Source organism: Panthera tigris, chromosome A2 (genome assembly GCF_018350195.1).
Source record: "Panthera tigris isolate Pti1 chromosome A2, P.tigris_Pti1_mat1.1, whole genome shotgun sequence".
Taxonomy (NCBI): Eukaryota; Metazoa; Chordata; class Mammalia; order Carnivora; family Felidae; genus Panthera; species Panthera tigris.
The window spans coordinates 54,272,397-54,290,449 of NC_056661.1; the positions used below are offsets into that span (position 1 = coordinate 54,272,397).

An 18,053-nucleotide genomic window follows, 5' to 3' on the forward strand; every position below is an offset into this window, starting at 1 on the left:
GAGTTAATTAAGTTCTTCAACCTCTTCTTACTTCTATCTCTTCTCACTCCCTTGGACCTCATCCAGCCCCCTGGCTTAAATACCATCTTTTTGACAGTAACCTCCAGTGGTACACCTCCAGCAGATCCTCTCTCTTGAATTCCAGACTCATAAACCAGCTACCTACTCAACATCTCTACCAAGTCTAGTAAACATCTATAATATATGTCCAAAACTGAGCTCCTGTACTTTCCTTCCAAACGTGTTACTCCTTCAGTCTTCCCCATCTGAATAAATGGTGTCCTTAAGGAACTTAGAGCAAAAACCTTGGAATTGTTCTTAACTCCTTCCTTTCTATCAGTAAAACATCCAATCTATCAGTAAAACTAGTTGACTCTACTTGAAAATCAGACCATGTGTCATCACATACACTGCCACCCCACAATGCAAACTGGCGTCTTCTCTCATTTGAATTATAGCAGTAGCCTCCTAACTGGTGTTCCTTCCTTTACCCTTGCCCAATCATTCACCACCAGCCTATTACCAATACAGCAGCCAGAGGCATGATGTTAAAATAGAAATTGGATCATGTCGAACCACTACCCAAAACCCTCCAAAGATTTCCAATTTCACTTAGAATGAAAGCTAAAGACCTACAAAGGACCAACAGCACCAGCAGTAGCTGGGAGCTTGTTAGAAATGATCCCCACCATGGGTAGCCTGGGTAGGTCAGTCAGTTAAGCATCCAACCTCAGCTCAGGTCATGATCTCACAGCTTGTGAGTTCGAGCCCTGCATGGGGCTCTGTGTTGATAGCTCAGAGACTGGGGCCTGCTTTAGATTCTGTGTCTCCCTCTCTCAATGCCCCTCCCCCCACTCGAGCATGCTCTCTCTCTCTCAAAAATAAACATTAAAAAAAAAAAAAAGAAATGAACCCCACTTCAAACCTACAAAATTAGAAACTGAATTTTAACAAAAACAACCTACATAAGCCATATGCACAGTAAAGTCTGAAACGTATTTCTCTAAGGCACCACAAGATAAGCATCTACCCTCCCCAATTCTTACCATTTCCCAGGCAAGCTTCAGTCTCAGGACCTTTGTACTTGTCATCTGCTATGTCTAGAATGCTCTTCTCTCATTTATCTGCATGACTTGCTGTTTCACATCTTTCAAACCTTTACTCAAATGTTCCCTTCTCTGTGAGTCATTTGCGACCACTCAATCCTTCCCCTTGATATGCCCTATTCCTCTCTCTTGCTTGTACTTTTCTCATTAGAACTTGTCATTAGAAGTTACTTATCTTGTTTATTCTATCTCCCCATATAAAACGCAAAAGAAGCTCTATGAAAGCAGACATTGTTTTTCTTCCCCAGTACCCAGAATCCAGTAAGCCCTCAACAAATATTTTAAATGCATAAAACAATAAAACAAATGAGCTTTCTCTTCAAAACACTATCCAATAGATTCTGTAAAGTGGTTTCTTACCGTACAAACTGACATTTTCTTAGCATCACATTCAACAAATCCACTTTTTAAAATACACTTAGCACCAAGGAGCCTTGGGTGGCTCAGTCGGTTAAGCATCCGACTTCAACTCAGGTCATAATCTCATGGTACATGAGCTCAAGCCCCTCATCGGGTTCTGCGCTGTCGGTGGAGAGTCTGCTTGGGATTTTCTATCTGCCCCTGTCCCACTCACGTGCTCTAAATAAATAAATAAATAAATAAATAAATAAATAAATAAATAAATAAATAAATAATCTTTTAGAAAAATAAAAAATAAATAAAATCTACTTAGCACCTACCATGTAATTAGTCACTATAAACACTACTGTTCATACATTAAGTATGGAGATTTAAAATATCCGATTCATGACAGAGCTATACCATCAAAAAAGTCTGCAGAAATAAAAACTGCATCTTTGAGTGAAGAGAACAAGTATGTCTACAGCTCTCTGCAACACAGTAACAAGACTTTACACTGGTAAAATAGTCTTCCACACAAATTTTCTCACCTGTCCCTCAACAATCCCATGAGGCTTGTGTAAAGCAAGTAATGATAAGCTCACTTTAGAGATGAGAAAACAAATATACTCTCACTCAAAGCATGGCAGTAACAATGTCAAAACTGGGACTGAAGTCTCTCAATTTTCTGATATCACACCTCCCCTTGCAACTGATATTGAAGCAGACTACAAAACCATACAGCCATATATTATGCTGAAGATACTAAGCTTTCCCAGTGTATTTGCAGAATGAGAACAAACTCAGTTCATCAGAATCACAATCTCAACTTGAGGAATAAGAATTCGAATGGATTCCTATTACTTATAAGTCTAACCCAGAGTCCAATGACATTCAGGAAGAATATAAGAAATGAGCTGCTATATCACACATCAAGGAAGTTCTTATTAAGTTATGACAATTGCTTTAAAAAAAGAGAATGGGAGAAAGGAAGATGTAACAAGTGAATGAATGAGAACAAAGTTCTATAGAGGAAAGAGTCAATGTTAAGTCATTATTGTCTGAGTGCCTAAGTGATGCAGTTTTGCAATAAAAGGAAAAACACATAACTCCTCAAAATCCCAACACAATAGCTTTCCTTTCTTTGCATAGATGGGGATGAAAGTGTTTCCCAAAAAGTTATTTTTAAAAAAGATACAGAAACAGAAAATCCACATGAATAGAGATCCAACCTGGAAGGATGGAGACTGTGTCTTCTATATCTTGTGATTAAGAGTAGCTGCTCACCAAGTGTCAGCATCTGAAGACTGTGCTAACTGTGGGTGTGTCCTCAAGAGAATAATACCTGCTGGGACAGAGGAGCAAGAGAAGGAGAAATACTACTAAATGCAAATGACTGGCTGGCAAACAGTTACCAGTTGTCAGTCTAAAAAAATTTTTAAGTTGGTATTAGTAACATTAAAAGATCACACGGTGGTAATACAAGTGGCCAAGCCCAGGTGGCACTGGGATTATCAATGACAGCTGCAATCAAAGGTACACTTCAGCAGGTAATCCAGCTCTCTGATTAATATTAAATAAGCAGTATAGTAAAACAAGATATAAAAATCTATTTCATGCTTTTTATAGCAAGATGACGGTCATATAATACAACCAAACCAACACAGAAAACTATTAGGTAGTTTGGCAAACATACCAGGCACTCTGGTGCCTTATAAAACAAATATTATAGAGATGTCTATGTCAGAAAGAAATACAAAAAAAAAAATAATAATAATAATAAGATGCAAAAAATACATAGGTAGGTCTGGCAGAAAAACAAAGTTAATGTGGAAAACAAGAGACAAAGTTAATTTAACACATAGTGTGGCTTTATGTACCCTTTAGACAGCTTACAGAATTAGGAATCTTTTATTTTGGCAGCAAATTAAGACAGTATTTCTTGATACCTGCCATGTCACTGCATTTCTATCAAGCTACAAATTATAGTATAGTAGGCTGAAACGAAATACACTTTATGGGATTAACAGTAGATAACCCAATGCAGAAGAAAAGATTTGGGAACGTAAAGACATAATAATAGAAATTATCCAAAATGAAACCCAGAATATAAGGAAACTGGGGAAAAAAAGGACACAGCATCGATGAGCTATGGGACAAACTCAAGGAATCTAATAATCTAATAATAATATATGTGTAATTAGAATCTTGGTGGGGGAAGATTTGAAAAAATAATACCTAAAATTTTCTAAATTTGACGAAAATTATAAACCTACAGATCCAAAAGCTCAAGAAACATGAAGAAATGTAAAACTCTGCCAAATCAGTTTCCTTAAAACCAGAGATAAGGGAAAAAAATCTTAAAAGCAGCCAGAGGAATACAGAATGGAGAAAAATATCTGCAAATCATATACTTAATAAGTAATCAATATCAAGAATATACAAAGGATGCCCACAACTCAACAAGCGCGTGCACGCACACACCCACCCACCCAATTCAGGGGCACCTGGGTGGCTTAGTCGGTTGAGTGACCAAATTCGGCTCAGGTCATGATCTCGCAGTTTGTGGGTTCGAGCCCCACGTCGAGCTCTGTGCTGAGAGCTCAGAGCCTGGAGCCTGTTTCAGATTCTGTGTCTCCTCTCTCTGCCCCTCCCCCACTCATGCTCTGTCTCAGAAATAAACGTAAAAAATTTTTAAAAATATATTGTAATTAAAAAAAAAAAAATTCAAAAATAGACAAAGGACCTGAATAGACATTTTTACAAAGAAGATATATAAATGGACAATCAGCACATGAAAATGTTCAACATAACTTATTATTAAGGAAATGCAAATCAAAACCACAATGAGATACCACCTCATGCTCATTAGGATGGCCACTATAAAAACCACACACACACACACACACACACACACACACACACACACACACACAAAACTTGAGACACCTGGGTGGCTCAGCTGGTTAAGCATCCAACTCTTGATCTCGGCTTAGGTCTTGATTTCAAGGACCTGAATTCAGACCTGTGTTGGGCTTCATGCTGGGCATTGAGCCTACTTTAAAATTAATTCATTTATTCATTATTAAAAATGCTAGCAAGAATATGGAAAAACTGGGACACCTGATGCACTGTTGGTGGGAATGTAAAACAATACACTGTGATGGCAGTTCCTCAAAATTAAACATATAATTATAATATGATCCAGCAATTCCACTTCTGGGTACATACCCAAAAGAACTAAAAGCAAGATCGCAAACAGATATTTGTACACTCATGTTCACAGCAGCTCTATTCATAATAGCTAATGTGGAAACAACCCAAGTTTCTACTGACAGAAAAATGGATGGTGAAATGTCATCTATTCATACAATGGAATATTCAGCCTTAAAAAGGAAAGAACTTCTGACACATATTACAACATGGATGAACCCTCATAACATTATGCTAAATGTAATAACCCAGTCACAAAAAGATAAACACTGTATGATTCCACTTCTATGAAGTACCCAAAGCAGTCAAAATCACAGACAGAAAATAGAATGGTGGTTACCAGGGACCTGGAATGGAGAGTTATTTATTTTTTTTTTATTTTTAATGTTTGTTTATTCTTGAGACAGAGAGAGACAGACAGAATGTGAGCAGGGAAAGGGCAGAGAGAGAGGAAGTCACAGAATCCGAAGCAGGCTCCAGGCTCTGAGCTGTTAGCACAGAGCCCGATGTGGGACTCGAACTCACAAACTGAGATCATGACCTGAGTTGAAGTCAGATGCTTAACCGACTGAGCCACCCAGGCGCCCGAGAGTTATTTTTTAATAGGTACAGTTTCAGTTCTGCAACATGAAGACTCCTGGAGAAAGACGGTTTGGATGGTTGCACAAATGATATGAATGTACTTAATACCACTGAACAGTACCCTCAAAAATGGTTAACATGGTAAATTTTATGTTACCTGTATTACACCAGAAATTTTAAAAACTGAAAGAAAAATAAACTGTAGCCAAAAGAAGACAACCACATATTATGCACAGAGGCATAAAGAATGATAGCTAACTTCTCACTGCAAACAATGTGGGCCAGATGACAGTAAGACATCTTTAAAATAGTTAAAGAAAAATACTGTCAACCCAGAATTCTATATGTAGTGAAAATAGCTTCTATAAATCAAGGCAAATTAAAGACTTCTTCAGACATACAAAAGCTAAAAAATTCATCACCAGCAAAGCTGCACTACAAGAAATGCTAAAGAAGTCCTTCATTCAGAGGGAAATGTACACTAGAAATCTGGAACTACACAAAAAAATAAAGAACATTAGAAATAGTAAACAGAATATAGATACAGTACTTATAAAGTACTTGATTAATAGAACTAATTTCCTAACACAACATCCCTGTAGAGAAAGTCAATATTATCTTTTCTACAACAAATTGTCCCAAGGCACAAGTTATTTGTCCAGTATTAGTGACTTTTTAGACAAGGGAAATTAAAATATTCTTGGTTCCAGCCCAGTGTTCTATTATACAAACTTTTGAAGGGCTTGCCTATAAAGACACTCTTGGGATAAAGTATGATAATGGTTAATATATAATTTATCTATATTCCATTGTCTTCACGGAACCTCAAAGTCACCAAGAAGCTTACAAAGCCAATGTTCCTTGCTTTCAGGAAGTATGAAAAACATTAGACTTCAATGAATTGGTCAGGCTACCCTAAACTGGCAAAAGAACACTTCTGCCAAGTCTTCCTGAGGAAAATGAATTTATCAAAGCAAAGGTGTTGAAGAAATAACTGCAAAACAAAGCATCAGGGTTGGGTGCTAAAATAGGAAAAAGAAAACACTAATATTTAATGCCACTCTAATATAGTCTAAACCTCAGAGGGAATGTGGTTAATAAAAATAAAACCTCTATAATACCACTGATGCCAAATAGATTACAGAATGGGAATCCTGCCTACTATCCCTCTGAATATATAATGTTAAAAACAATTCATACACTCAAGAGATTCCTTTAGACCACAAGCAGATCTTATTATCCAGCTTCACAATGAGCAACTACTTGCTACTCAGAAATATAACTAAATGGTACACAACATAAATCAGGATGTTCCTCTAACAGAATTCTAGGGAAGGCTACCCACTGTTGCCCCAATAGGACCAAAATCTTTATTCTGTAAAGACAACAGGAAAATTATGTGATTTCACTATTCACTGATGAATACCATGCCAAGAGAAAGTAGCACTGTAAGCACTTTACACCAAATGAGCCATTGGGTAACTTTCCTTTTAATATGAAAATAAAATTTATCAAAAGAAATGCATTAGTTAAAACATGTTCAAACAAAAACTTACACATGAATGTTCAGAGCAACATTACTCATAACAGCCAAAAAGTGAAAACAAGTCAAATGTCCATCAACTGATAAATGAAAATGTGTTATGTCCATAAAATGGATTATTCACCCACAAAAAAGGAATTAAGTACTGAAATATGCTACAACATGGATAAATATTAAAAACATTATTAAATAAGAGAAACCAAAAACAAAAGACCATACATTATATAATTCCACTTAAATTAAATATACAAAACAGGCAAACCTATAGGGACAAAAATCAGTCTAGGGATTGCCAGGGGATGGGAAGAGGAACTGCTTAATGAATATGAGGTTTCTTTTTGGGTTAATGAAACTGTTCTGGAATTAGATAGTAGTGGTGGTTGTACAACATAGTGAATGTACTTAAAAGCCTCTGAACTGTACATTTTAAATGGTTAAAATGATGAATTCTGTGTTATATGACTTTTAGCTCAATAGGAAAAAAAAGTTTGAGTGTTGGTTGTCTAGTACTTGTATCTCCCACTACTTAACAAAATGCTGTGTTCATAAAAATCATTCAAAAATACTTCTTTAAATTTAAAATATTGACATTCTAGAAAAGGCAAAACTGTAGAGACAATAAACAGATCAATGGTTGCCCAGGGGCTGGTATCAGGGGAGTTGAATAGGTGATGGATAAATTTTTTAGAGCACTGAAACTATTCTACAGGATACTGTAATGGTTAACACAAGAGATTAAAAGTTTGTCAAAACCCATTGTGTCACAGCACAGAGAATAAGCCTTAATGTGTGCAAATTTTAAAATAATCTCCTAAGAGGTAAAGGGATCTCAGCATAGAATGCAGAATGTGACAAAACAATCTAAATCTATTATAGGGGTGCCTGGGTGGTTCAGTGGGTTAAGCGTCTAACTTTGTTTTGGCTCAGATCATGATCTAGCAGTTGGGAGGTTCAAGCCCCACATCAGGCTGAGCTGTTAGCACTGAGAGCCTGCAGCACTGAGATTGTGTCTCCCTCTCTCTCTGCCTCTCTCTCTCTCTCTCTCTCTCTCTCTCTCTCTCTCTCTCTCAACAATAAACATTAAAAAAAATTCAAATCTATTATAAACATGAAACAACCTCCCAAAGTAGGTGGAGGAATAAGGTGCTGACCAAGTAATGCTGGAAATGAGTGGAGTCTATAAGACTAAAGGCAAAAGGAACTATCCATAAGCACTGTGCTCTAGTTAATAAAGTTATTTCCCACAGGTATACATATTAAAAAAATTCTGAAACCACTTCAAATGTATACTGGAATTGAAGAATTAAGTAAATGGATAGTGGAGGTTAGAATGATCCATGTGGTAAGGAATTAGAATTGGAAACACCTGTATGAATTCATGTTCAGCTTAGTATAGAGACAAATGGTTACATATAGAAATACTTATAGATGTGTATATTAACAGCTTAATTTATACACATGAATCGCCTTTCTCTGTCATTCAGATGGCCTAGAAGCAACAATACTCAAGTAGCTACTAGCACATCTCGCACTCAAATCTTAGTTTCTAATACCATTTCCCCATAAAAGGAACTAGGGCTCCTCGGAAAATTGGCTGACTATAGGAACTAGAACATGATATATAAAAGAGGAGTCTGAAGCATTTTTTGTTGCCAGAAAGAAAGTGCTCCTTCACACATAATCATGTGAGTACATCAAAGGGAAGGGAAACAGAAGTCAAGTGAAAGAGTTCCCAATGCCCAAAGCTCAAACAACAGAAGCAACAAAATTTATGTAGATACTCCACCCTTGAGGTGGAGTGTAACTCATCACTCATTAAGTATAGGCTACACACAGTAACTTTCTTCCAGAATATGGATAGAAAAAGAAGAACAAAAAGGTTAACTTTATAGTTGAGAAAACAAACACTACCTCAAGCTGGGTGATCAAAGTTAACATCAACACCAGCAAGTGATATCACTAGTACGTACTTCTGGTTTGTGATGAGAATGACACTTTACCTCTGTGGTCTTTCCAAAATCACAGTACATTAGTCTAACCACTAGAAAAGCATCACACAAATTCCAAAGGAGAGTCAGTCTACAAAAATACCTAATCCGTTATCTTCAAAATTGCCAAGGTCATTAAAAACAAGGAAAGTCTGAGAAATCATCAGAACCAAGAGGAGCTAGAGACAAGACTATTAAATGTAACATGGCATCCTGAATGGGATCCTAGAACAAAAAAAGGAATATTAAAAGAAAAACTGTAGAACTTAGTAATAATGGATCAATAATGGTTCATTACCTGTGACAAATGTACCACACTAATATGTTAATAAGAGAAACTAGACAGACAGGAACTCTCTGTACTATCTTCACAATAATGAAGTAAATATAACACTTCTAAAAAAAAGTTTATTTTAAAAGGTTTTTTTGCGTGTGGTTTTTTTTGTTTTTTTGTTTTTTTTTTTTGAGAGAGAGAAAGTGCAAGCGGGGGAAGGGCAAAGAGAGAGGGAGACACAGAATATGAAGCAGGCTCCAGGCTCTGAACTGACAGCACAGAGCACAACATGGGGCTCAAACTCACAAACCGTGAGATCCTGACCTGAGCTGACGTCAGACACTTATGATCTACTGCACGCCTGAAATTTTCCTCAGTGCATCAGGACACAAAAGATACATGAAACAAGGTGCTGGCCTTGAAGAAGCTTATTGTCTCACTGTGAAGAAAAATGCTTGTGAACAAGTATAAATTTTAAAAAATATTAAATTGAGAAGTGTAGCTAAAAGTATATTAGGAATATAGAGAAGGTCTAGAATTATGAAGGTAGACTTCATCAAGGAGGTGAAAGATGAGTTTGTACCTTAAAATGTAATTCAGGGTACCAAAGTAAAAATAAACAACAATAAACTGGTGTACTCATAAGAACAACAAGAGGGTAAAGAAATTAAAAAAATATTAGAAGAAATGAAAGACATGAAGTTTAGCCCTGAAAAGTAAAGACCTGAATGGGAGACAACAGCAGTGTTCAAATACTTTGAGTCATGTGGCAGAACAGAGTTACAACATACAGCCATTTAACTTACTAGCTGACCTCTGGTAAAATGTGACCAACACTCAAGGACATAGAGAGTGACAGCTGTTTGGTAAAGCCACAACAGGAAATGCCAATTTGGAAAGACAGGAAGCAGGTGGCCAAGTTCTTCTCTGCAACTTTTCAAAGGACAGTGTGCATGTGAGCCCACTGAAGCAAAAACTTTAAATCTGGCAAACATTTATTGACCACTTACCATGTGCCAGGTGCTTCTATATATATTATCTCATTTAATATTCACAACACATTTATAAACATTAATATAAGAGGCTTAATGTAAAAATACAATAAAATAAACTCTGCAAGGAAGCAGAAACACATTAAAATGTGCCACCATCTACCACTCTCTGATAGGGATTTGACAGCTGTTTTAAAAAGCAAAACTATTTGAAGACCTGGATATCTACATAATAATTTCCTCTTGCACCTTCCTTCAGTAATGCACAGTGGCTCTCAGTTTGCAAAGTGCCCAAGAATTATATATTGCTATATACACAAAAACATGTATACAATACTTTTTAAGCAATTTACAGGATTTTCAAATATAGTTTTCATTTTATGTGATTTTTGTTTCAAGTCCTGGCTTTAGAACTGATCCCTGGGAATGAGGTGCAACCCACTGTAGGCTTACGCCATAGTCACTGTAAGGCAGCATCAGGGAAAAAAGGTAGAAAGGGTGAATCCTATTACAACATGAAGAACATTCTAACAATTAGAACTATCCAAAAATGGCATAGGCTATCTCAAAGTAATGAATTTACAATCATCAAAGGTTTCAAACAGAAGCTGAAAAACCACTGAGAACATTTTAGAAGAGAGCAACCGGGTAGGAAGTTAAGATCTCTTCCAAGTCTTAGATTCTATTATGGGTAGACTTTTAAAACCTGACAGAATAGGGCAACCTACTTAAAAACAAAATGAGCAGAGTCACAAAGGCAAGAATGACATGGTATGTAAAGTTCAATGCTGGGGAACATAGGACCAGTTCATTTCCACTTGCAGATCTTTGTACTTGCTGTTTCATTTGCCAGTAAAATTCGTCCATCTTTTAGGCCACAAATGAAATATCTACTCCTTAGTGAGGCCTCCCCACCAACCCACCAGTCACTCACTTGTCACATCTTGTCTTATCTTCTTCATAGCTGATATCAGGAATCAGCAAACTTTTTCTATAAAGGGCCACACTAGAGCCTACAGGCCAATATCCAGCTTGTCCTATGTTTTAATATGACCTCCCCCCCCAAAAAAATGAAAAAGAATATTTTGTGACATGGGAAAATTACATGAAATTCAAATTTCAATGTACAAAGTTGTTTGGGTTTTTTTGTTTATTTGAGAGAGAGAGAGAATGTGCATGCATGGGTGAGGGAGGGGCAGAAAAGAGAGGGAGAGAAAGAGAATCCCAAGCAGGTTCCACATTGTCAGCTCAGAATCCTACTCAGGGCTCAATCCCAGGAACCATGAGATCCTGACCTGAGCCAAAATCACTAGTGGAAAGCTTAACCGACTGAGCCACCAAGGCACTCCTACCAAGTTTAATTAGAACACAGAAACACTTGTTTATGTACTGTCTGTGGCTACTTTGCACTACAACAACAGAGTTGAGTAGTTGCAACAAAAAGTGTATGGCCCATAAAGCCTAAAATACTTTCCGGTCTTTAACAGAAAAAGTTTGCTAACTGCTGATTTACAGCATTACCCAAAATTATCCTGTCTACTTGTTTGTTATCCTCATTCTCACACAAACCAAAAAAAGCCCAATAACAAGGACTTTGTCTATTTTGTTCCCCACCATTGCCCAGTATTTAGAAAAACTTCTGGAACAAAATAAGGACTCAATAAATATTCTATGAAGAAATAAATCATAAATGTGATTTTGAGGAATTCATAAATGTCATTTTGAGGAATTTAAACTTAAGCCCTTAGCCATTATAGGTTTTGTGCATATATGACTCTCGCAGAAAAGGGGAAATATTCCAGTGGAGAGAAGGAACAAACAGCTTAAAGAAATGGTGGTCATCAACTAGTCCAGGTCATTGGGTTTCTTCATCAAATTGTATAGGTTTTTTTGTGCTTATAAAAGATTCCCTCAACTACTGGAAGGTGTAACAACATTCTGTCAGCGGACTGCACCTCTGTTTACCTTAAGATGCAAATCCTCTGAGAAATCTAATTTCCTATACATAGTATACAACATCCACACTATGCCAAATCTTAATGTTCATAATTATAACAGATCTCAATCACGTGCTAATGACATTCTAATATCTAAATTTTTCCTACGCTGATCAGCAATCTATTCTGTAAGCAACTGAAAACTCTTTAGAAATTAAAAGGTTACCACCCACAGACCAGAAGCAGCTTTTTAATCTTTCTATACTAGCCAGAGAGTGGGTGTGTGATTTAAAAAAAAAAAAAGAAAAATACAAGCCAATTCTGTTGGTAGAGGACAAGGTATTGTTACCTTAAAATCCCACCTAAAAGCATCGTGTGTTACAGGACACTAGTAAAACTACCACCTACTCGCAATTCTGGTCTCACTGTTTTAATCTACAAATGGAGGAAAACAACATACCTACCCCCTGAGGGATCCTGTCATTAACATTTTCATAAGGTTCTTTCCTCCAGGCTTTGCAACAATTTCTATACACAGGTACTTCAAAGACAAGGATTCGGTTTAACGAATCTCTCCCAAAATTTAAGATACTGGTCAAAAGACGTAAACATATCAAAGTTTGGTTGTAAAGCAGCTACATGCTTTTTAAGCCCTGGATTTTTTTTTTATTTTTATTTTTATTTTTTAGAATTAACTAATTTAGGAATTCAGACCTTTCCTAGAGATGCCTATGAGTATGTCAGACTTATAGCAACCATTTTGGATTAGACTGTGTGTTCTTCCTTTCTTCTGTGACAAGTCAGGATGAAAAGGCAGACTTGCAAAAGCGGTGACTAGAATCTACCAGGACTCGTGGATGGTGTCATCAAAGAAAAGGGAGAAATCAGCCAACAGCTCAAGTGGGCTGCTTCAAGAAACTCAGCTGCAGATTCACCTGGGAGAGCCTCATCATCAATGTTGTTAAGGTAGGAACCAAACCAACAATTGGACCAACACTACACACACCTTTGCTTAAAATGAAAAAAGCAGGGGTTTGCAAGCTATAAACGGATATCTGCCCTTTAGAGAAGGTGCAACTCACTGAGCCCCCTTTTCTCTTCCTAAATGGATTAATAAAAGGCACTCCGAGGCCAAGCCCAGCCAGCCTAGTCTCACGGCCCACCTTGCAGCACCTATTCTCCCTTTCCCAGTACAGCGGGCTCCTCCCCCCTCCCCCAAACGACAAGTTCAAAATCAAAACAAAAGGTGCAAAACTGGTTTCAGGTGGCAACAGCTGGGCCCCAGTGGCCAACTTCTGGGGACACCGGGACGAGCGAGGGCTCATAGGACCCCAGACCCCCACCAGAGTCTACTCCCAAACAGTCCCTCAGGCCTCGGCCCAACTCCTCACACTCTCCTCCCTCCCCTTGGCCCTGGAAAGGTGGGGGCTGGAAAGGGGGGAGGGGGCTGGAAAGGGGAGCGAAGAGAGGGGGTGGGGAGGGAAGCCCCAGGGTCGAAGTGACAGCGGAACGAGCTGGGAAGGAAAAAGGCCCGGCGGGATGCTGGAGGACGAGTCTTAGGCCCGGAGCTCCAGCCCCGAACGGAGGCGACCGAGGGTCCGAGCCGCGCCAGGCCGCGAGCGGGAGGCCGGGCCCGCGTCGGCCGCGCCTCTGGGCCACGCTCCCCTCACGACTCTCCACACCCGCGGCGGAAGGGCCGTGAGGGGCCGCGGCCGCCGCCAGCGTCCGGGGCGGGAGCACTCACTCACCGGTGCGGAGGGGAGGGGCAGCCGGCGTCTCCGCCAGCGCCGTGGCTCGAGCTCAAGCGCCGGCTCCTGCCGCTGCGGCCGCCTCGCTCGGTCCATCCCCCCCAACCACCCCCCTCCCGGCCCTCCCCCCGTGCCGCCTCAGCCGCCGCAGCCGCCGCTGCAGCCGCCACAGCCTCCTCAGCCCCGGCGCGGGAGCGCGAACCGGCGCGAGGGGGCGAGAGCGCGCGCGCCCGCCGCCACCGCCCACAACCTCCGCCCCCAGCTGGCCGCGCAAGCGCGAGGCGGCGACGGGCGCGCGCACGCTGCAAGGGGCGGGGACGGCCCCCGGAAGGCGTGGCCCCGCCCTCCCACCCACGCGGTTGCTGGGCCGGAGAGCAGAACCTTGGCAGGTGATCCTGTGCTGGTCCGGATGGGTTCCTCCGGGTGTAAGGTCTAGAAACTAAGGCCCTCTGGTCTGACCCCTTTTTCTAGGGAGCGAGGGCCCAGAGCTACACAGGCTTGAGCAGACTTACAGCCGCCGTGCCGGATCACACACCTGTTCTTCCTACCTTGATTGAAATGCCTTCCTCCCTTCTCCGATCTAGCAGGTTTTCGTCCGCTGCTGGGAAAAAGACCGAGACTGTTAATATATGCCGTCTGGTAATACCACTGAAGGGACCACAAGCAGCCATCAGCCTATGCCTTTATTATTCCATTTTTCTAATTCATTTATTTGTTCATCACTTATGTATTGAGGCTTCCGTGTGGTAGGCCCTGTTCCACTTGCAGGGGGTACATTATGGAAATAAAAGAGTCCCTAGCCACACGAAATTAGGTCTGGTGAAGAAGGACAACGTTAAAGGGAGAATCACAAAACGTTACAATTTGTAATTAGTAAGATCTCTTCCGGGAGGTACGTGGTGTTAAAACCTGGGAGGGTGGGGTAGGAATTTAGTCAAGGATATGCAGGCTGGAATCCAAAGGCTGACTTGAAAGGAGTTAACAAGGTACAACACGTGAGAACTTGGCATGGCCAGAATGGTGTGCTGAAAGACCGCTGAATGTGGAGTTGAGCGCGGAAAGATGTATACAATAATTGGGGCAAGGATTTGAGAATCTGGGGAAGCCATTGAGGATTTTTCATCATTTCTATTTTAAAATCATCACTTCTGGAGGGGGCTCAGAGTTGGGACAGAGGGGCCAGTTAGGCTGCTGTAACAGTCAAGGCAAGGTAAACTGGTGGTGGTAGAGAAGAGCACCTCCTAGGCACAGGGCTTGATGATAGTTTGGATGAAGAATGAAGGCCAGAGAGGTGGCAAGTTTATCTTAGATGGAGGGATGCATTTATAGATCTCAGGAGCACTGAAGGAGGCCCCAGAGGAAACTAAAAATGGATTATAAACATGAAAGCTAAAACTACAAGTAAATTTCTAGAAGAAAACAAAAAAAAATCTTTAGCGGTCTCAAGATAGGCAAAGATTTCTTAGGGCACAAAAAGAAATAGTTCGTAATTTGAACTTCATCAAATTAAAAAATCTTTATTCTTTGAAAGACACCATTAAGAAAATGAAAAGGCAAGCGACAGATGGGAGGGAGAATTTGCAATACAATATATCTGACAATAGACTTGTATCCCGAATAAAGAACTCTTATAACTGAGTAATAAAAAGACAATAAACAACCCAATTAAACAATAAGCAAAGGTTTTAGTAAACATTTCACCAAAGGAAAAAAACAACAATAAACAATAAAAAGATGCTCCACATCTTTATTCATCCAGGAATTTGCTAATTAAAACCACCATGATCTCCCACTACACTCTCATTAGAATAGCTAGAATTAAAAAGTCTGATGACCCAGCAATCCCACTCCTACACATTTCTTTAAATGTACTTAAGCTCCAAATAAAGACAACAAGGCCATACTTCCCCCTAACATGCTACAACTAACCTGCATACAACTGAAAACATATATCTTTCCCTAAAAGAGAATACAAAGTCCTTAGGTGCTGTTCCCTTTCCACTTTTGACATCCTGTAACTTAATACTGCAATATAGAGTTAACTATTGTTAATACATCTCCATTGTGTAGTAGCAATTACATTTCCCCCTTGGTAATCAGGATCAGTCACCCTGGCCAATACAGGAACTCCCTTCTTACATTAATTTCTCGTGTAAAACAGTAACTGGAAGCCTGTATCTCCCACTCTGCTTCACTCATTTTGCCCATCCTGCCCCCCACCCTTCTCTCTTGCAACCACCAGTTTGTTCTCCATATTTATGGGTCTGTTTCTTTTTTGTTCGTTCATTCATTCATTTTTTATTTTGTCTAGATGCCACATATGAGTGAAATCATATATCTGTCTTTCTCTGTGTGATTTATTTCATTTATATAAGAAACTTCCTTCTGGCTCTCCTGGGTGGCTCAATAGGTTTAACGTGTGACTCTTGATTTCAGCTTAAGTCATGATCTCATGGTTTGTGGGTTGGAGCCTTGTTGGGCTCTGCGCTTACAGCTGACAGAAAGGGATTCTCTTTCTCCCTTTCTCTCTTACCCTCTTTCTCTCTCTCTCTCTCAAAAATAAAATAAGTAAACATTAAAAAAAAAAAAAAAAAACCCTCCCTTCTTTGCCTGTTGATTCAGAGGCATGAGATACCCAAAGTGACCAGGTGACAATCTCCACTTCCAGTTCAAAAGAATCATTGTTAGCAGCACTACCAAATTGTGGAAAGAGCCCAAATGTCTTTCGACTGATAAATGGATAAAGATGTGAGGTATGGAATATTACTCAGCAATCAAAAAAAAAATGAAATCTTGCCATTTGCAAGAACGTGGATGGAACTATAGTGTAATATGCTAAACTAAATAAGTCAATCAAAGAAAGATAAATATATGACCTCACTCAAGTGGAATTTAAGAAATAAAACAGATGGATATAGGGGAAGGGAAGGAGAAATAAGATAAAAACAAAGAGGGAGGCAACCCATAAAAGACTCTTAAATACAGAGAACAAACTGAGGGTTGCTGGAGGGGTGTTGGTTGGGGGGATGGGCTAAATGGGTGATGGACATTAAGGAGGGCACTTGTCAGGGTGAGCACTGGGTGTTACATGTAAGTGATGAGTCACTAAATTCTCCTAAAACCATTATTACACCATATGTTAACTAACTTGGATGTAAATAAAATGCAAAAAATAAAATAAAATTCTTTTGAAAAGTGAAAAAAAAAGAAAAAGAATCATTGTTGGGTCTTCTGGTGGAAGCATTCTTCCCTTTGGAGCCAAGACCTCCAGACCAACAGAGCTTCTGGCCATTTCTCCTTCAAGGCAAAATGAGGAAGCAGGTGCACTGCTCGAAGTCTGCCAACCAGGAGGCTTTTCCTTCACTATTATTCTTCAAGATTATCCCAGAAAAGAGCTATAGTACTATAGCAGTCCATTTTCACCCAGTGCCTGCATATTGTGCAGAACCTTTGTACACAAGGCTATAAACCAAGACTACCCTTTCTCTTCCCCAGTCAACTGGTCATAGGGATGCCCCAATGGTTTGTATCTGTGGGATGAGAGAGAAAAGATACTGTAGCAAGAGACCAAGGACATTTGGGCCACTTCTTCATACAACGTACTCATACCTTCAGTAACCATACCATTTGTGATTGCCATTTATGCACAACTTTATAATTTGGTGAGTCAGATAACACCTAGTTCATGATGGGCAGCTCAGATCACATGGTAACTTGATGGCCATGGTCAAGCATTCAGTCTGTTCTAGGGCTCAGTAGTAAGCCAAAAACTATTTCTCAAAAGGAGAGTAGTTATATGTAGACAATGGCAGTGTTTTGCTCCAAAACCCTAAGGTTCTGCACTGTAATTCATGGGGCCTGCCAGACTCTAACCAGCGTTTCTATTACCCACTTGCAGAATGAGGCTCTGAGTTTGGTTTTCAGAAATCTTGGCACTAAGGGTTTATTTCGAGGCAGATTCAGAAGCTTTCAAGTCATCTATGCATAGTTTGAGCTCAACCTTTTCTTTCCCCACTTTCTTCAGTACAGTTAGGAGCAACCAGCCAATCCCATTATATTCCTAATTTGACTACAATATTCTAAGGTGGAAAATACATGGCCACTAACGACCTCGCTTGACATAGGTATTTGATTAGGAGTACCCAATGCCTCATCATGCCATGGACTACCAGTACCCTCTTTACCACTGGAAGTAGTCATTAGTGCCTTTAAATCTAACCAGGTTAGGGATGCCTGGGTGTCTCAGTCCGGTTAAACGACCAACTCTTGATTTTGGCTCAGGTCACCGTCTCACAGTTCATGAGTTTGAGCCCCACATGGGGCTCTGTGCT

At 39.7% G+C, this 18,053-nt stretch overlaps 2 protein-coding genes across 4 annotated transcripts in view; one reads left to right on the forward strand and one right to left on the reverse strand.

The window, feature by feature from the left end:
- The window catches only part of TMCC1 (transmembrane and coiled-coil domain family 1), a 250,497-nt gene that overhangs the window by 227,507 nt on the left and 4,937 nt on the right, over window positions 1-18,053 (reverse strand). The window contains exon 2 of one of the 3 annotated variants that reach the window (XM_042979552.1): window positions 14,271-14,323. The gene's annotated coding sequence lies outside the window, so the exon portion shown is untranslated. Of the gene's footprint in view, window positions 1-13,722; window positions 13,834-14,234; window positions 14,250-14,270; window positions 14,324-18,053 lie in introns of those variants that run through there. The other 2 variants (XM_042979553.1, XM_042979550.1) reach the window with 2 other exon arrangements.
- The window catches only part of TRH (thyrotropin releasing hormone), a 69,473-nt gene continuing 63,921 nt past the window's right edge, over window positions 12,502-18,053 (forward strand). Inside the window, exon 1 of the mRNA XM_015542570.2 lies at window positions 12,502-12,940. The gene's annotated coding sequence lies outside the window, so the exon portion shown is untranslated. The remainder of the gene's footprint in view (window positions 12,941-18,053) is intronic.